This window comes from Episyrphus balteatus, chromosome 2 (genome assembly GCF_945859705.1).
Source record: "Episyrphus balteatus chromosome 2, idEpiBalt1.1, whole genome shotgun sequence".
Classification (NCBI taxonomy): Eukaryota; Metazoa; Arthropoda; class Insecta; order Diptera; family Syrphidae; genus Episyrphus; species Episyrphus balteatus.
In genome coordinates, this window is record NC_079135.1 from 48,013,373 (window position 1) to 48,034,143 (window position 20,771).

Consider the following 20,771-nt stretch of genomic DNA (forward strand, 5'->3'; position numbering starts at 1 on the left):
ATGTGGACTGAAAAGTGATCGAATGGATGGAGTAGTTAACCCCTCTCACGGTGCAGGGCACGAATTCCACTGAGGGAGTTGTTTTCCACTCAAAATGCTATGTGTGGATCTAAATGCGAAAAAAATGTGTGGTTATTATTTTTCCCTTTGAATGTTAAATTAAGTCCCATTTTCGCCAAGAAGAAGTTTAATCGAAAAAAAAGAATTGCGTATTTTAAATTTGATTTTTTACAGAATCTTGAAAAGCACGAATTTATTTCGAAATTCTTAGTTTTCAGGAATTTTAAAATGGTATAGTACATTAATGTCCACGAAACTAACCCCCTTCAGGCATTCAGTATTAATTCTTTTTAATTTAGAATTAAAAAATTCTTTTTTGATGTTTTTTGTTATTTCAGTATTTTGAATTTAGGCATATTTACTTTTGACTAGGGCTATTGCGATAGCTGCTTTTAATCACTCTGCTCTTCCACTGAACAGAGAACAGTTTATCTTTGCTGCATTTGCAAAAAATCATCAAACAACTTCGAAGAACCCAAAAGTCATAGACAAATTGTTCAATGACTTTGCTATGTTTTTTTTTCCTATAAAATGGCGATCATGAAGCGATCAAATAAACAGGGCGAACATAAATATTCTCTGCTCTTAATGAATTACTGCTTTTTTAAGCAAAAATGCTCTGCTTTTTTTAACATCGCGTCTTTTGTTCACAAAATGTACTATGCTCTTTGAAAATTATCTGCTCTTTTGCGAGATTTCTGTCATATCTAATGATTAATAACACTGGTCGGCAACGAAAATAGAGCTTGAACCAACTTATACTTTTTTAAAGAATTTCAAAATATCACTGGCTCTGGAAATATTTGCTTATTAACAGGTCAAAAGCGCGTTTATCGTCGAATTACATGAGCGTTAAATTTTTTGTTTGCAAAACTTCTTATACATTTTCATTAAGCCATATATTATCGTCTAGAATATGTTTATTTTTTTCCATAACAATTTTTTTTTAAGATATTTGGGATAGAAGCTTATGATATCTCAAAATCTTAGTGGTTAACGTAACAAATGGTTTTTTTGAAGCAGGTTTGAAGTAAATTCCAGTTTTTGACACCTGATTTGGATATGAAAAGCAAAATATTGCCGAAAAATTTATATCGTCGGCTTAGACCTTAGAGTGTCAACCTGCTAACTCCACTTTTGGGCAAAATTGAGTTAGTAAGTCAGCCAAATTGCGTGATGAGTAAAACAGCTAACTCCATTATTCCCAAAGAAATCCTGCTAACTCCATCAAAACTTCTTAAATCAACAGTTATCTCATTAATAAACATAAAATAGCTAAACAAGAAAATAGACGAGGTTTTTGGATAACAAAAAGGTACACCACTTTATAGTGGGTGTAACAGCTGATTTCACATTGCTCCTGAATTACCCTGGGGGTATATTCTATAAAAAACGAAACGAAAACGATCGTTCGTTTTTGAAAAACGAAAGAAAATTTGCGACATATACAGAACAAATTCTTTCGTTTTTCAAGTTGTATGAATCAAACCTTTCGCACACACGAAAACGTTTGTTCGTTTTCGCCATACAGAATCTCACCCCTGGTTTTACAAGAAAATAAAACAATCTATTGGTACACAATTCATAAAATTGTTTTTATTTTTGGAGGAAAACCTGCTAAATTTTTTTTTTATAATTTTCCACAATAATTGACTTAGTACATGAGCATTTTAAAATTTTCATAGCTGTTGCACTTTTTCTTTGAAAAAATATTGAAATTCGTTTTTACATGCAAAATGTAAACAAAAAAAATATTTTATGAAAAATTTGAAACACCTGTGGTATAAAAAAAATCTATAGGAACGTAGATGGCCAACTTTTTTAAAAATATGCGCGTCCAAAGGGAATTGCAGAATGGTAAAAGTTTTTATCAAATCTACAGTTACTAGGAAGTTATTGGTACCAATGTGCAAAAAAGCCTATTAATTTAATAAATTATTTTAACTGCAAAATCATAAGCTTTTCACATTGCTGCCACAAATGCATGGATTCCATCAGTTTTTTTTAATCAGTCATATTTTGCAATAATTCTTCTAATACATAACCATTAAAAAAAATGTATAACCGTTGAACAGTGGCTATAAAAAATGATTTAACTTTTTTTTAAATGCAAAATAGAAAAAAGTATTTGTTTGCCAATTTGCCAATTATCAGTTTAAAAAGATAAATTAGAGATTGACCCACATTATAACTCTTAATAAAATTAAGAGAGTTAATTTTTTTTTAAATTGTAGATAATTTAAAGGACTACAACAGTATTTTATTTTGTTAGCCAATACTTGCACCGTTTACAATATAATAAGGCAAGAGTTTGCTAAACAAAAAAACCTCTTTGACTTAATATTACTTATTTTTTATTTGTTTCAACAAAAATAATGTGCACCAAATCGATAGAAAATGTTGTAAAGGACAATTAATAGCTTTATTTTTTGTCGTAGGACATTCTGTCTGAAGCCGAGTTATTCCCAAAAAACGATATTTTTGGGTGGTTACGCACCGGTTTTTCGTGCGTTCATTTATCAATTGCTCGGTCATCTTTGGTAATAAAGAGTTGATTTTTTCTGTAAAATGCAGGAAATTGAGAGGGCTACAAAATAGGTTAGAAAAATGTTACATATTATATAAGCTTTTTTCGAAATAAAAACGAAAATGTGTTTTTTAACAACTAGAATTTGACTTTAACTGGCTGCCATTTTGTAGTAACTCACTTTAATACGGAAGAGAATGTATGTTTATTTATTGGTTTACGACATACTGTAGCAAAGATATTAGCTTAGAAGTAAAATATCCCAAAAAATGCATTTTTGTGAATAACTCCGCTAAAAAGAATGATCAGGTCGTGAGAAATTGGGTTTAAGCCTTATAAATATACCCCTATCGATCCATGAAATAAAAACTGACAGTGCCTCTGTGCGCAAGGTTAGGCCCTTTTTTCCGACGCTTTGACTGGAGTAAAAAACGAATTTCAATATTTTTTCAAAAAAAAAGTGCAACAGCTATACAAATTTTTAAGTGGTTATAGTTTTAGTCAATTATTGTAGAAAATTATAAAAAAAAGAAATTAAAAAAGAAAAAAATTCGTTCATTCGTGATTGTGGTGAACGAAAACGTAAGATGATGAAATTTAAAATACACTGAACGAAAAAAAGCTAGTATTTTCTAAACTGGTTGCGATAGAAATGTTTTCTATTTGGTTTTAGTACAGTCATAAGTTTAGCTATCAGCCATTTCAGGCTTATCCATTTTCTACCGGACACCATGTAGAGAAATAGTGATGAGTGTTGTCCAACTTCGAATTGAATTTTTAAAAAAGTACCTATACTACTTTATTGTTTTCTACATCTCGGTGCGTAGATATTCTTTAGTCATCTTCATTAAATACTGCATCGGTCCTCCTAATTAAAGGTAAAAACTTCCCGAGCCAGATCATGCGCTTTACTTTACTAGTTTTGCTGTGTCCTTGTATATTGCGTAATTATGTATACGGGAGTAAAACTCAATGATGCATTTGAAGCGTTCTCTCTCACCTATGACAAACAATATGCTTCTGCGTATAGAAAAAAAACATACCAAAATCTTAAATGTATGTATTGTGTGTAAGTTGTCTTTGTTTTAACTAAAGTTTAAAATGCACGCAAACATTTTCATTTGCCTTTTTTTTAGTAGCTGTTAAAAATTAAAACCTACGACAATGACCTTGAGAGCCATCTGTCGGGTAGTTTATTAAATTAATTTAAAATACTGTTAGACATTTTTAAATTTTATTTCTTAGTTTAAAAAACTCTTAATAACATTTTGTACATAAAATATAAGCAATAAAAACTATACGATATTATTTTGTATAATAGGTTTTAATACAAATTTAAATTTATTTAAACTTCGCTTTGTTTTTGAATTACTAAAAAAGCCTATTAAAAAGTTGGATGTTTATATATAGTAAGTGTCATTTTGTGTTGCAGCTCTTCTGTAAAATGGAAATCTAAAATCGCCGGTATTCCTTCTATTATTAAACGATAAATTTAATTTAATTTTATTTAATTTAACATTCAATTCTCACCTAGCATAGGAACTAAATCCAGTTTACTAAAAATTATTTCGTTCCCACGGAGCGAGAACTAACTCAAACTCTCTAAGTGGAATTAGTTCCCTGCTACGCCAAAGGGGTTAATAACTCCAACCCTTGAATCATTTCCAGTTCCAAATTTTAATTTTTTTTGTTGATTCAATAATTTTTTTTTTATTTTTAAAACAGAAACCAGACTTTATATTGGAGAGGATTAGGTTCATATTCCTTACCAGCTCATAGCCTGTTGCTTTGAACTCCTCTGTTGAGCTTGGAACCTTTTGGGACTTTATGGCTAAGAGCGCGATTCGCCGTCAGAAGCTTGCAGAAAATATTTTTTCAAATACCTGCCGTGAACTGGTATTCATGCAGGTTATTGTTAATGTACTCATGAAGTTAAATTTTTCCTTTCCTCTTTCAATACGTTTGGACCTCTCTATAGCCTCAATGGCGAGTCGTTTTTTTTTTTTCGTTTTGAGGGAAGATAATATTTCACGGTGCTCTCATTGCAATCATTCTTGCGTCGTCAATTTTCAATTATTATCCTTTCCAATTTGATTTTAGGCATGTACTTGAACTAGAATATAATATTTTAAATTAATATACATATTAAAACAATATTTAAATATTTCCAAATCCAACGATACATGTTTCAAGAAAATCGGTTGAAAATTGGCTAAGAAATGAATTTTTAACGACTTCACCCCAGGCAGAAACACGAAAATTTCATATTTAACGTTTTTTGCTTCTCATACACATTTTTAAACTTTTCCATATCATCACACCATATTCATAAATTTTGGCTTAAATTGAAAAACAAAAAAACATTGCAAAAATTGACAGCATAAAGAAAAAAATAATAAATATAAAAAAAGTCAAATTAAAAAAAAATATTCTTTTCAGCCTGAGATTTGAACAAGTAGTCTTCAGTTATGCAGATTTGGAGAAAAATGGGATCGCAATTATCTAAATCTCACCATTTAATTTTACCAATACTCATTAATACCAAATTTACTAATCTCCGGACATTTCCTACCCGTCTGTTACTTTCTAACATACTCATAACAGATATAATCAACGTAATTTCATTTCCCTAAACAGATGAGATTTATCTAACTGCCCAACAGACCCCTATCAGGTGGAGCGTCAATTCTGACTCTGATTCGTCCGGGCTCGAAAAAAAATCTGTGAATTATAAAAGGTGTGAAGTGTAAAATTGGGTACAATTTGAAAATTTTTGTCTTGGAAGGGGGAGGGAGCTTTTAAAAGAAAGCTCTTTCAATTTTGTTTTTTGGATTGTAGGGTGCGTTCTAAAAGTTCGGTTGACTGTTAAATAACAGATTGACAGAATTTAGACAGAATTGACAGCCAGACCATAGAATGGAAGCTTTCGAGGGAGCTTCGAAGGGAGAGCTTTTCAATTTTGTTTTGGAAACAAATGTGGATTGTAGGGTGCGTTCTTAAAGTTCGGTTGACTGTTAAATAACAGATTGACAGAATTTAGACAGAATTGACAGCCAGACCATAGAATGGGAGCTTTCGAGGGAGCTTCGAAGGGAGAGCTTTTCAATTTTGTTTTGGAAACAAATGTGGATTGTAGGGTGCGTTCTAAAAGTTCGGTTGACTGTTAAATAACAGATTGACAGAATTTAGACGGAATTGACAGGCAGACCATAGATTGGTAAATTTTTGACAATTAAATGTCAAATTTAACAAAAATAACACAAATCGAAAAATATACCTTTAATGACCTCAGAACACCGCGGGAAAACTGTGGAACACGGCGAAAGACCGCGGAATAAACCGTGGACCACCGCGAATGATGGCAAAAAAAAAACCGCGGAACACCTAGACTGACCGCGAAAAAACCACGCAATTGACCTCAAAAAAACCGTGGACTATCGCGAATGACCACGAAAAAAACCGCGGAACATCGCGAATGACCGCGGTAAAAACCGCGAAAAAAACCGCGGGTTCGCGGTTTTTTCTCCGGTCGATTAAGATGTTCCGCGGTTTTTTCTCTGGTCATTCCCGGTGGTCCGCGTTTTTTTCGCGCTTTTTACCTTGGTCATTCGCGGTGGCCCCTCGACTTTTTCTGCGCTCATTCGCGGTGTTCCACAGTTTTTGCCGTGGTCATTCGCGGTGGTCCACGGTTTTTCCCGCGATCGTTCGCGGTGTTCTGTGGTTTATTTGCGGTCAGTCACGGTGTTCCGCGGTTTTTTCAGTGATCATTCGTGGTGGTCCACGGTTTCCGCGGTCTCTCGGAGTGTTCCACGGGTTTCCCGCGGTGTCCTACGGTTTTTTCTGCAGTGCTCCACGATCTTTTTCGCTGTCATTGGCTGTGTTCCATGGTCATTAAGGGTATATTTTCCGATTTGTGAAGCTGGTCTGTCAATTTTTCAAATTTGACATTTAATTGGCAAAAGTCTTCCAATCTATGGTCTGCCTGTCAATTCTGTCTAAATTCTGCCAATATGTTGTTTAACAGTCAACCGAACTTTTAGAACGCACCCTACAATCCGCATTTGTTTCCAAAACAAAATTGAAAAGCTCTCCCTTCGAAGCTCCCTCAAAAGCTCCCAATCTATGGTCTGGCTGTCAATTCTGTCTAAATTCTGTCTATCTGTTATTTAACAGTCAACCGAACTTTTAGAACGCACCCTACAAACCAAAAAACAAAATTGAAAGAGCTTTCCCTTAAAAGCTCCCTCCCCGTTCCAAGACAAAATTTTTCAAATTGTACCCAATTTTACACTTCACACATTTTACAATTCACAGATTTTTTTTCGAGCCCGGACGAATCAGAGTCAGAATTGACGCTCCACCTGATAGGGGTCTGTTGGGCAGTTAGATAAATCTCATCTGTTTAGGGAAATGAAATTACGTTGATTATATCTGTTATGAGTATGTTAGAAAGTAACAGACGGGTAGGAAATGTCCGGAGATTAGTAAATTTGGTATTAATGAGTATTGGTAAAATTAAATGGTGAGATTTAGATAATTGCGATCCCATTTTTCTCCAAATCTGCATAACTGAAGACTACTTGTTCAAATCTCAGGCTGAAAAGAATATTTTTTTTAAATTTGACTTTTTTTATATTTTTTATTTTTTTCTTTATGCTGTCAATTTTTGCAATGTTTTTTTTTGTTTTTCAATTTAAGCCAAAATTTATGAATATGGTGTGATGCAGTTCAGTATGGAAAAGTGTTAAAATGTGTATGAGAAGCAAAAAACGTTAAATATGAAATTTTCGTGTTTCTGCCTGGGGTGAAGTCGTTAAAAATTCATTTCTTAGCCAATTTTCAACCGATTTTCTTGAAAAATGTATCGTTGGATTTGGAAATATTTAAATATTGTTTTAATATGTATATTAATTTAAAATATTATATTCTAAAATCAAATTGGGAAAAACAATAATTTCAAGAATGTTTGCAATTAGAGGACCGTGGAATACCAGCTTCTCAGGAGGAAAAAAAATGAGCCTAGTCATTTAGACCATAGAGAGAGTTAAGAACAGATCCAAATGTATTAAGAGAGGAAAGGAAAATTTAACCCTGAACAGATATAAAGTCTCGTTTCTGTTTTAATATAAAAAAAATATTGAATCAACAAAAAGAAAAATGTGGACTGAAAAGTGATCGAATGGATGGAGTAGTTAACCCCTCTCACGGTGCAGGGCACGAATTCCACTGAGGGAGTTGTTTTCCACTCAAAATGCTATGTGTGGATCTAAATGCGAAAAAAATGTGTGGTTATTATTTTTCCCTTTGAATGTTAAATTAAGTCCCATTTTCGCCAAGAAGAAGTTTAATCGAAAAAAAAGAATTGCGTATTTTAAATTTGATTTTTTACAGAATCTTGAAAAGCACGAATTTATTTCGAAATTCTTAGTTTTCAGGAATTTTAAAATGGTATAGTACATTAATGTCCACGAAACTAACCCCCTTCAGGCATTCAGTATTAATTCTTTTTAATTTAGAATTAAAAAATTCTTTTTTGATGTTTTTTGTTATTTCAGTATTTTGAATTTAGGCATATTTACTTTTGACTAGGGCTATTGCGATAGCTGCTTTTAATCACTCTGCTCTTCCACTGAACAGAGAACAGTTTATCTTTGCTGCATTTGCAAAAAATCATCAAACAACTTCGAAGAACATAAAAGTCATAGACAAATTGTTCAATGACTTTGCTATGTTTTTTTTTTCCTATAAAATGGCGATCATGAAGCGATCAAATAAACAGGGCGAACATAAAAATTCTTTGCTCTTAATGAATTACTGCTTTTTTAAGCAAAAATGCTCTGCTTTTTTTAACATCGCGACTTTTGTTCACAAAATGTACTATGCTCTTTGAAAATTATCTGCTCTTTTGCTAGATTTCTGTCATATCTAATGATTAATAACACTGGTCGGCAACGAAAATAGAGCTTGAACCAACTTATACTTTTTTAAAGAATTTCAAAATATCACTGGCTCTGGAAATATTTGCTTATTAACAGGTCAAAAGCGCGTTTATCGTCGAATTACATGAGCGTTAAATTTTTTGTTTGCAAAACTTCTTATACATTTTCATAAAGCCATATACAGTGGAATCTCGCTAACTTGAACACCTACGAAACGAGGCCTGTTTAAGTTACTGGATTGTTCAAGTTACTGGAAAAAATAAAAAAGTCTTGGTTTTTATACGTTTTCATTATATTATTTTAAATGTTAGTAATTGACACAAAACACAATTGTATTTAAACCAACTTTGGAAAAAAATTTGTTATTTTACATTGCTTAGTTTTCTGCAAAACATTTTTTAGCGCACTTTCTCTGAGGTTTTGGAGTACTGTAAATTCAGATGATGTTCTGTTATTTTGACTGGCCCAATCGATCACTTTATCGATTGATTCGATGGCTTCGGTGTCAGTTACAATGTTTTGCACCATTATAACATCACCCGGGTCAGATTCATTTTCCGAATCGATGTCTTCATCTTCAACACCATCAGGAACATCTTCATCGCGTAACCATTCGTTTTCTTCTTCTTCGGTGTAATGCTGTTGTATTGAAAAATAAAAGTTTGTTCATTAGGTACCTACTGTTTTGTACTTAAAGTCAAGAAATGTTACCTGATTTATTGTCTATTTGTTCGAGCAAATGTATCAAGGGTGCTTCTTCCCCATCTGCAATCAAGTTTTCCCTCCAGCGTTCTCTGAGAGTAGATAATGGGACATCATCTTCGTCGTTAAAGAAACTGTTATCGACATCATTAAAAATGGGGTTCCAGCATTTTTCAAGAATTTGAGAAGTTACTTGATCCCACGATTTTGACATCAATGTAATGGCTTGGCGCAAATTGAAGTTCTTTAGGGCAGAAATTATATCTTCATTTTTGTTGGCAATGACCAACGACAGCAAGTTTGACTTATAATGCGGCTTCGTAATTCTTATGCCATTTTGATCCATCGGCTGAACTAACGCAGTGACATTCGGTGGTAAGAACATTGTGCAAATGTCTCCGTTAAGATACCTTAACTCTTCTGCCGATGGATGGCATGGAGCATTGTCTATAATCAGAAGTGCCTTAAGTGGGAGATTTTGTTCTTCGCAGTGTTTCTTTACTTGAACTACAAAGCTCTTGAAAAACCATTCCTTGAAAATGTATTTTTTCATCCATGCATTCATAGAACTTTTGTATTCTTTTGGCATTTCAAAATTTTTAAGACACCGTGGATTTTTTGACTTACCAATGATCATAGGAACGAGTTTGTGGGTACCTGTGGCGTTAGAACCGAGGCGTAAAGTCACTCTTTGCTTAGGAATTTTTCCTCCAAATGCACTTTTTTCATTAAACGATACATAGGTTTTTTTGGGCAACAACTTCCAAAACAGTGCAGTTTCATCAACGTTGTAAATTTGTTGTGTTGTCAGTTGAAGAGCGGCGATTTTATCTTCAAGTTTTTTTTTGAATGGCTCAATAGGTCCTGGATCAGCAGCTAATTTTTCTCCACTATAATAGTAAGCAATCGAATACCGAATCTTCTCTTCCATTTCTGAAACCACCCAGAACTAGCATTGAAAGAGCTACCTTCTTGACTCTTATACTTTATAAACAACTGTTTGGCTTTCTCTCTTAAAATGTTTCCGCTTATCGGAACATTTCTTTTGCGCTGATTCAGGAACCATTTGTAAAGGATCCTTTCCATTCTTGGATGCTCAGCTTTTTTAATTGTGCACATTTTGCCTGGTCCAGAAAAAGTATTCGCGATCCTTGCTGTGATTTGTTTCTCATTGCTCTTTATATTGCATATCGTACCTTTTGAAACACTAAATTCCTTTGCACAAACCGTAACGGTTTTTCCTTTCTTTATTTGTTCAATAATTGCTGCCTTTTGTTTAAGTGTCAACATTCTAATTTTTTGTCCTTTTTTTAAACCCATTTTGAATCTTTAAACAACTTAAACTTTAAACTTAAATTCCAAACACGCACTTCAAAATATTGCACAAAATTTACTGGAAAATTTTATTATCACGTTCCTGCTTGCACAAAACCTACTGCAAAATATATAAAATCTTAAACACATACAAAATAGCAAATTCCGGGAATTCCCCTTGGATGAAAAAACAGTTTACAAACGTAGTAACCTGCAATGAGGAAATTCAAACTCCTGTTGATATAAAATTTATTTGTTCAAGTTATAGAGTCCAAAATTACTTAATTATTCAAGTTATAGAGTCAGCAATAAAAAAGTTTAAGGTAAAGAGCCTAACAAATTGCCTGTTCAAGCTACAGAGCACATAAAAGGGAAAATATCATGTTCAAGTTATTGGACTGTTTAAGTTATCGTATGTTCAAGTTAGCGAGAGTCCACTGTATTATCGTCTAGAATATGTTTATTTTTTTCCATAACAATTTTTTTTTAAGATATTTGGGATAGAAGCTTATGATATCTCAAAATCTTAGTGGTTAACGTAACAAATGGTTTTTTTGAAGCAGGTTTCCAGTTTTTGACTCCTGATTTGGATATGAAAAGCAAAATATTGCCGAAAAATTTATATCGTCGGCTTAGACCTTAGAGTGTCAACCTGCTAACTCCACTTTTGGGCAAAATTGAGTTAGTAAGTCAGCCAAATTGCGTGATGAGTAAAACAGCTAACTCCATTATTCCCAAAGAAATCCTGCTAACTCCATCAAAACTTCTTAAATCAACAGTTATCTCATTAATAAACATAAAATAGCTAAACAAGAAAATAGACGAGGTTTTTGGATAACAAAAAGGTACACCACTTTATAGTGGGTGTAACAGCTGATTTCACATTCCTCCTGAATTACCCTGGTTTTACAAGAAAATAAAACAATCTATTGGTACACAATTCATAAAATTGTTTTTATTTTTGGAGGAAAACCTGCTAAATTTTTTTTTTATAATTTTCCACAATAATTGACTTAGTACATGAGCATTTTAAAATTTTCATAGCTGTTGCACTTTTTCTTTGAAAAAATATTGAAATTCGTTTTTACATGCAAAATGTAAACAAAAAAAATATTTTATGAAAAATTTGAAACACCTGTGGTATAAAAAAAATCTATAGGAACGTAGATGGCCAACTTTTTTAAAAATATGCGCGTCCAAAGGGAATTGCAGAATGGTAAAAGTTTTTATCAAATCTACAGTTACTAGGAAGTTATTGGTACCAATGTGCAAAAAAGCCTATTAATTTAATAAATTATTTTAACTGCAAAATCATAAGCTTTTCACATTGCTGCCACAAATGCATGGATTCCATCAGTTTTTTTTAATCAGTCATATTTTGCAATAATTCTTCTAATACATAACCATTAAAAAAAATGTATAACCGTTGAACAGTGGCTATAAAAAATGATTTAACTTTTTTTTAAATGCAAAATAGAAAAAAGTATTTGTTTGCCAATTTGCCAATTATCAGTTTAAAAAGATAAATTAGAGATTGACCCACATTATAACTCTTAATAAAATTAAGAGAGTTAATTTTTTTTTAAATTGTAGATAATTTAAAGGACTACAACAGTATTTTATTTTGTTAGCCAATACTTGCACCGTTTACAATATAATAAGGCAAGAGTTTGCTAAACAAAAAAACCTCTTTGACTTAATATTACTTATTTTTTATTTGTTTCAACAAAAATAATGTGCACCAAATCGATAGAAAATGTTGTAAAGGACAATTAATAGCTTTATTTTTTGTCGTAGGACATTCTGTCTGAAGCCGAGTTATTCCCAAAAAACGATATTTTTGGGTGGTTACGCACCGGTTTTTCGTGCGTTCATTTATCAATTGCTCGGTCATCTTTGGTAATAAAGAGTTGATTTTTTCTGTAAAATGCAGGAAATTGAGAGGGCTACAAAATAGGTTAGAAAAATGTTACATATTATATAAGCTTTTTTCGAAATAAAAACGAAAATGTGTTTTTTAACAACTAGAATTTGACTTTAACTGGCTGCCATTTTGTAGTAACTCACTTTAATACGGAAGAGAATGTATGTTTATTTATTGGTTTACGACATACTGTAGCAAAGATATTAGCTTAGAAGTAAAATATCCCAAAAAATGCATTTTTGTGAATAACTCCGCTAAAAAGAATGATCAGGTCGTGAGAAATTGGGTTTAAGCCTTATAAATATACCCCTATCGATCCATGAAATAAAAACTGACAGTGCCTCTGTGCGCAAGGTTAGGCCCTTTTTTCCGACGCTTTGACTGGAGTAAAAAACGAATTTCAATATTTTTTCAAAAAAAAAGTGCAACAGCTATACAAATTTTTAAGTGGTTATAGTTTTAGTCAATTATTGTAGAAAATTATAAAAAAAAGAAATTAAAAAAGAAAAAAATTCGTTCATTCGTGATTGTGGTGAACGAAAACGTAAGATGATGAAATTTAAAATACACTGAACGAAAAAAAGCTAGTATTTTCTAAACTGGTTGCGATAGAAATGTTTTCTATTTGGTTTTAGTACAGTCATAAGTTTAGCTATCAGCCATTTCAGGCTTATCCATTTTCTACCGGACACCATGTAGAGAAATAGTGATGAGTGTTGTCCAACTTCGAATTGAATTTTTAAAAAAGTACCTATACTACTTTATTGTTTTCTACATCTCGGTGCGTAGATATTCTTTAGTCATCTTCATTAAATACTGCATCGGTCCTCCTAATTAAAGGTAAAAACTTCCCGAGCCAGATCATGCGCTTTACTTTACTAGTTTTGCTGTGTCCTTGTATATTGCGTAATTATGTATACGGGAGTAAAACTCAATGATGCATTTGAAGCGTTCTCTCTCACCTATGACAAACAATATGCTTCTGCGTATAGAAAAAAAACATACCAAAATCTTAAATGTATGTATTGTGTGTAAGTTGTCTTTGTTTTAACTAAAGTTTAAAATGCACGCAAACATTTTCATTTGCCTTTTTTTTAGTAGCTGTTAAAAATTAAAACCTACGACAATGACCTTGAGAGCCATCTGTCGGGTAGTTTATTAAATTAATTTAAAATACTGTTAGACATTTTTAAATTTTATTTCTTAGTTTAAAAAACTCTTAATAACATTTTGTACATAAAATATAAGCAATAAAAACTATACGATATTATTTTGTATAATAGGTTTTAATACAAATTTAAATTTATTTAAACTTCGCTTTGTTTTTGAATTACTAAAAAAGCCTATTAAAAAGTTGGATGTTTATATATAGTAAGTGTCATTTTGTGTTGCAGCTCTTCTGTAAAATGGAAATCTAAAATCGCCGGTATTCCTTCTATTATAAAACGATAAATTTAATTTAATTTTATTTAATTTAACATTCAATTCTCACCTAGCATAGGAACTAAATCCAGTTTACTAAAAATTATTTCGTTCCCACGGAGCGAGAACTAACTCAAACTCTCTAAGTGGAATTAGTTCCCTGCTACGCCAAAGGGGTTAATAACTCCAACCCTTGAATCATTTCCAGTTCCAAATTTTAATTTTTTTTGTTGATTCAATAATTTTTTTTTTTATTTTTAAAACAGAAACCAGACTTTATATTGGAGAGGATTAGGTTCATATTCCTTACCAACTCATAGCCTGTTGCTTTGAACTCCTCTGTTGAGCTTGGAACCTTTTGGGACTTTATGGCTAAGAGCGCGATTCGCCGTCAGAAGCTTGCAGAAAATATTTTTTCAAATACCTGCCGTGAACTGGTATTCATGCAGGTTATTGTTAATGTACTCATGAAGTTAAATTTTTCCTTTCCTCTTTCAATACGTTTGGACCTCTCTATAGCCTCAATGGCGAGTCGTTTTTTTTTTTTTCGTTTTGAGGGAAGATAATATTTCACGGTGCTCTCATTGCAATCATTCTTGCGTCGTCAATTTTCAATTATTATCCTTTCCAATTTGATTTTAGGCATGTACTTGAACTAGAATATAATATTTTAAATTAATATACATATTAAAACAATATTTAAATATTTCCAAATCCAACGATACATTTTTCAAGAAAATCGGTTGAAAATTGGCTAAGAAATGAATTTTTAACGACTTCACCCCAGGCAGAAACACGAAAATTTCATATTTAACGTTTTTTGCTTCTCATACACATTTTTAAACTTTTCCATATAATCACACCATATTCATAAATTTTGGCTTAAATTGAAAAACAAAAAAACATTGCAAAAATTGACAGCATAAAGAAAAAAATAATAAATATAAAAAAAGTCAAATTAAAAAAAAATATTCTTTTCAGCCTGAGATTTGAACAAGTAGTCTTCAGTTATGCAGATTTGGAGAAAAATGGGATCGCAATTATCTAAATCTCACCATTTAATTTTACCAATACTCATTAATACCAAATTTACTAATCTCCGGACATTTCCTACCCGTCTGTTACTTTCTAACATACTCATAACAGATATAATCAACGTAATTTCATTTCCCTAAACAGATGAGATTTATCTAACTGCCCAACAGACCCCTATCAGGTGGAGCGTCAATTCTGACTCTGATTCGTCCGGGCTCGAAAAAAAATCTGTGAATTATAAAAGGTGTGAAGTGTAAAATTGGGTACAATTTGAAAATTTTTGTCTTTGAAGGGGGAGGGAGCTTTTAAAAGAAAGCTCTTTCAATTTTGTTTTTTGGATTGTAGGGTGCGTTCTAAAAGTTCGGTTGACTGTTAAATAACAGATTGACAAAATTTAGACAGAATTGACAGCCAGACCATAGAATGGAAGCTTTCGAGGGAGCTTCGAAGGGAGAGCTTTTCAATTTTGTTTTGGAAACAAATGTGGATTGTAGGGTGCGTTCTTAAAGTTCGGTTGACTGTTAAATAACAGATTGACAGAATTTAGACAGAATTGACAGCCAGACCATAGAATGGGAGCTTTCGAGGGAGCTTCGAAGGGAGAGCTTTTCAATTTTGTTTTGGAAACAAATGTGGATTGTAGGGTGCGTTCTAAAAGTTCGGTTGACTGTTAAATAACAGATTGACAGAATTTAGACGGAATTGACAGGCAGACCATAGATTGGTAAATTTTTGACAATTAAATGTCAAATTTAACAAAAATAACAGACCAGCTTCACAAATCGAAAAATATACCTTTAATGACCTCAGAACACCGCGGGAAAACTGTGGAACACGGCGAAAGACCGCGGAATAAACCGTGGACCACCGCGAATGATGGCAAAAAAAAAACCGCGGAACACCTAGACTGACCGCGAAAAAACCACGCAATTGACCTCAAAAAAACCGTGGACTATCGCGAATGACCACGAAAAAAACCGCGGAACATCGCGAATGACCGCGGTAAAAACCGCGAAAAAAACCGCGGGTTCGCGGTTTTTTCTCCGGTCGATTAAGATGTTCCGCGGTTTTTTTCGCGGTTTTTTCTCTGGTCATTCCCGGTGGTCCGCGTTTTTTTCGCGGTTTTTACCTTGGTCATTCGCGGTGGCCCCTCGACTTTTTCTGCGCTCATTCGCGGTGTTCCACAGTTTTTGCCGTGGTCATTCGCGGTGGTCCACGGTTTTTCCCGCGATCGTTCGCGGTGTTCTGTGGTTTATTTGCGGTCAGTCACGGTGTTCCGCGGTTTTTTCAGTGATCATTCGTGGTGGTCCACGGTTTCCGCGGTCTCTCGGAGTGTTCCACGGGTTTCCCGCGGTGTCCTACGGTTTTTTCTGCAGTGCTCCACGATCTTTTTCGCTGTCATTGGCTGTGTTCCATGGTCATTAAGGGTATATTTTCCGATTTGTGAAGCTGGTCTGTCAATTTTTCAAATTTGACATTTAATTGGCAAAAGTCTTCCAATCTATGGTCTGCCTGTCAATTCTGTCTAAATTCTGCCAATATGTTGTTTAACAGTCAACCGAACTTTTAGAACGCACCCTACAATCCGCATTTGTTTCCAAAACAAAATTGAAAAGCTCTCCCTTCGAAGCTCCCTCAAAAGCTCCCAATCTATGGTCTGGCTGTCAATTCTGTCTAAATTCTGTCTATCTGTTATTTAACAGTCAACCGAACTTTTAGAACGCACCCTACAAACCAAAAAACAAAATTGAAAGAGCTTTCCCTTAAAAGCTCCCTCCCCGTTCCAAGACAAAATTTTTCAAATTGTACCCAATTTTACACTTCACACATTTTACAATTCACAGATTTTTTTTCGAGCCCGGACGAATCAGAGTCAGAATTGACGCTCCACCTGATAGGGGTCTGTTGGGCAGTTAGATAAATCTCATCTGTTTAGGGAAATGAAATTACGTTGATTATATCTGTTATGAGTATGTTAGAAAGTAACAGACGGGTAGGAAATGTCCGGAGATTAGTAAATTTGGTATTAATGAGTATTGGTAAAATTAAATGGTGAGATTTAGATAATTGCGATCCCATTTTTCTCCAAATCTGCATAACTGAAGACTACTTGTTCAAATCTCAGGCTGAAAAGAATATTTTTTTTAAATTTGACTTTTTTTATATTTTTTATTTTTTTCTTTATGCTGTCAATTTTTGCAATGTTTTTTTTTGTTTTTCAATTTAAGCCAAAATTTATGAATATGGTGTGATGCAGTTCAGTATGGAAAAGTGTTAAAATGTGTATGAGAAGCAAAAAACGTTAAATATGAAATTTTCGTGTTTCTGCCTGGGGTGAAGTCGTTAAAAATTCATTTCTTAGCCAATTTTCAACCGATTTTCTTGAAAAATGTATCGTTGGATTTGGAAATATTTAAATATTGTTTTAATATGTATATTAATTTAAAATATTATATTCTAAAATCAAATTGGGAAAAACAATAATTTCAAGAATGTTTGCAATTAGAGGACCGTGGAATACCAGCTTCTCAGGAGGAAAAAAAATGAGCCTAGTCATTTAGACCATAGAGAGAGTTAAGAACAGATCCAAATGTATTAAGAGAGGAAAGGAAAATTTAACCCTGAACAGATATAAAGTCTCGTTTCTGTTTTAATATAAAAAAAATATTGAATCAACAAAAAGAAAAATGTGGACTGAAAAGTGATCGAATGGATGGAGTAGTTAACCCCTCTCACGGTGCAGGGCACGAATTCCACTGAGGGAGTTGTTTTCCACTCAAAATGCTATGTGTGGATCTAAATGCGAAAAAAATGTGTGGTTATTATTTTTCCCTTTGAATGTTAAATTAAGTCCCATTTTCGCCAAGAAGAAGTTTAATCGAAAAAAAAGAATTGCGTATTTTAAATTTGATTTTTTACAGAATCTTGAAAAGCACGAATTTATTTCGAAATTCTTAGTTTTCAGGAATTTTAAAATGGTATAGTACATTAATGTCCACGAAACTAACCCCCTTCAGGCATTCAGTATTAATTCTTTTTAATTTAGAATTAAAAAATTCTTTTTTGATGTTTTTTGTTATTTCAGTATTTTGAATTTAGGCATATTTACTTTTGACTAGGGCTATTGCGATAGCTGCTTTTAATCACTCTGCTCTTCCACTGAACAGAGAACAGTTTATCTTTGCTGCATTTGCAAAAAATCATCAAACAACTTCGAAGAACATAAAAGTCATAGACAAATTGTTCAATGACTTTGCTATGTTTTTTTTTTCCTATAAAATGGCGATCATGAAGCGATCAAATAAACAGGGCGAACATAAAAATTCTTTGCTCTTAATGAATTACTGCTTTTTTAAGCAAAAATGCTCTGCTTTTTTTAACATCGCGACTTTTGTTCACAAAATGTACTATGCTCTTTGAAAATTATCTGCTCTTTTGCTAGATTTCTGTCATATCTAATGATTAATAACACTGGTCGGCAACGAAAATAGAGCTTGAACCAACTTATACTTTTTTAAAGAATTTCAAAATATCACTGGCTCTGGAAATATTTGCTTATTAACAGGTCAAAAGCGCGTTTATCGTCGAATTACATGAGCGTTAAATTTTTTGTTTGCAAAACTTCTTATACATTTTCATAAAGCCATATACAGTGGAATCTCGCTAACTTGAACACCTACGAAACGAGGCCTGTTTAAGTTACTGGATTGTTCAAGTTACTGGAAAAAATAAAAAAGTCTTGGTTTTTATACGTTTTCATTATATTATTTTAAATGTTAGTAATTGACACAAAACACAATTGTATTTAAACCAACTTTGGAAAAAAATTTGTTATTTTACATTGCTTAGTTTTCTGCAAAACATTTTTTAGCGCACTTTCTCTGAGGTTTTGGAGTACTGTAAATTCAGATGATGTTCTGTTATTTTGACTGGCCCAATCGATCACTTTATCGATTGATTCGATGGCTTCGGTGTCAGTTACAATGTTTTGCACCATTATAACATCACCCGGGTCAGATTCATTTTCCGAATCGATGTCTTCATCTTCAACACCATCAGGAACATCTTCATCGCGTAACCATTCGTTTTCTTCTTCTTCGGTGTAATGCTGTTGTATTGAAAAATAAAAGTTTGTTCATTAGGTACCTACTGTTTTGTACTTAAAGTCAAGAAATGTTACCTGATTTATTGTCTATTTGTTCGAGCAAATGTATCAAGGGTGCTTCTTCCCCATCTGCAATCAAGTTTTCCCTCCAGCGTTCTCTGAGAGTAGATAATGGGACATCATCTTCGTCGTTAAAGAAACTGTTATCGACATCATTAAAAATGGGGTTCCAGCATTTTTCAAGAATTTGAGAAGTTACTTGATCCCACGATTTTGACATCAATGTAATGGCTTGGCGCAAATTGAAGTTCTTTAGGGCAGAAATTATATCTTCATTTTTGTTGGCAATGACCAACGACAGCAAGTTTGACTTATAATGCGGCTTCGTAATTCTTATGCCATTTTGATCCATCGGCTGAACTAACGCAGTGACATTCGGTGGTAAGAACATTGTGCAAATGTCTCCGTTAAGATACCTTAACTCTTCTGCCGATGGATGGCATGGAGCATTGTCTATAATCAGAAGTGCCTTAAGTGGGAGATTTTGTTCTTCGCAGTGTTTCTTTACTTGAACTACAAAGCTCTTGAAAAACCATTCCTTGAAAATGTATTTTTTCATCCATGCATTCATAGAACTTTTGTATTCTTTTGGCATTTCAAAATTTTTAAGACACCGTGGATTTTTTGACTTACCAATGATCATAGGAACGAGTTTGTGGGTACCTGTGGCGTTAGAACCGAGGCGTAAAGTCACTCTTTGCTTAGGAATTTTTCCTCCAAATGCACTTTTTTCATTAAACGATACATAGGTTTTTTTGGGCAACAACTTCCAAAACAGTGCAGTTTCATCAACGTTGTAAATTTGTTGTGTTGTCAGTTGAAGAGCGGCGATTTTATCTTCAAGTTTTTTTTTTGAATGGCTCAATAGGTCCTGGATCAGCAGCTAATTTTTCTCCACTATAATAGTAAGCAATCGAATACCGAATCTTCTCTTCCATTTCTGAAACCACCCAGAACTAGCATTGAAAGAGCTACCTTCTTGACTCTTATACTTTATAAACAACTGTTTGGCTTTCTCTCTTAAAATGTTTCCGCTTATCGGAACATTTCTTTTGCGCTGATTCAGGAACCATTTGTAAAGGATCCTTTCCATTCTTGGATGCTCAGCTTTTTTAATTGTGCACATTTTGCCTGGTCCAGAAAAAGTATTCGCGATCCTTGCTGTGATTTGTTTCTCATTGCTCTTTATATTGCATATCGTACCTTTTGAAACACTAAATTCCTTTGCACAAACCGTAACGGTTTTTCCTTTCTTTATTTGTTCAATAATTGCTGCCTTTTGTTTAAGTGTCAACATTCTAATTTTTTGTCCTTTTTTTAAACCCATTTTGAATCTTTAAACAACTTAAACTTTAAACTTAAATTCCAAACACGCACTTCAAAATATTGCACAAAATTTACTGGAAAATTTTATTATCACGTTCCTGCTTGCACAAAACCTACTGCAAAATATATAAAATCTTAAACACATACAAAATAGCAAATTCCGGGAATTCCCCTTGGATGAAAAAACAGTTTACAAACGTAGTAACCTGCAATGAGGAAATTCAAACTCCTGTTGATATAAAATTTATTTGTTCAAGTTATAGAGTCCAAAATTACTTAATTATTCAAGTTATAGAGTCAGCAATAAAAAAGTTTAAGGTAAAGAGCCTAACAAATTGCCTGTTCAAGCTACAGAGC

At 33.2% G+C, this 20,771-nt stretch overlaps 1 protein-coding gene and 2 long non-coding RNA genes across 4 annotated transcripts in view; 1 reads left to right on the plus strand and 2 right to left on the minus strand.

Annotated features, from left to right (window-relative positions):
* Positions 1-20,771, plus strand: part of LOC129912357 (probable RNA helicase armi) — a 94,443-nt gene that overhangs the window by 16,719 nt on the left and 56,953 nt on the right. The gene's annotated exons all lie outside the window — the stretch shown is intronic.
* On the minus strand, positions 3,800-4,980 carry LOC129912364 (uncharacterized). Of its 2 annotated transcripts, none has more exons than XR_008771814.1 (3): positions 4,828-4,980; positions 4,118-4,700; positions 3,800-4,060 (listed from the first exon to the last, which is right to left on the minus strand). It is a non-coding gene; the product is annotated as an uncharacterized LOC129912364 (long non-coding RNA). The 2 variants fall into 2 exon arrangements; XR_008771813.1 differs by having other exon boundaries at positions 4,771-4,980.
* On the minus strand, positions 13,641-14,843 carry LOC129912360 (uncharacterized). The gene is made up of 3 exons (XR_008771806.1): positions 14,614-14,843; positions 13,959-14,543; positions 13,641-13,901 (listed from the first exon to the last, which is right to left on the minus strand). It is a non-coding gene; the product is annotated as an uncharacterized LOC129912360 (long non-coding RNA).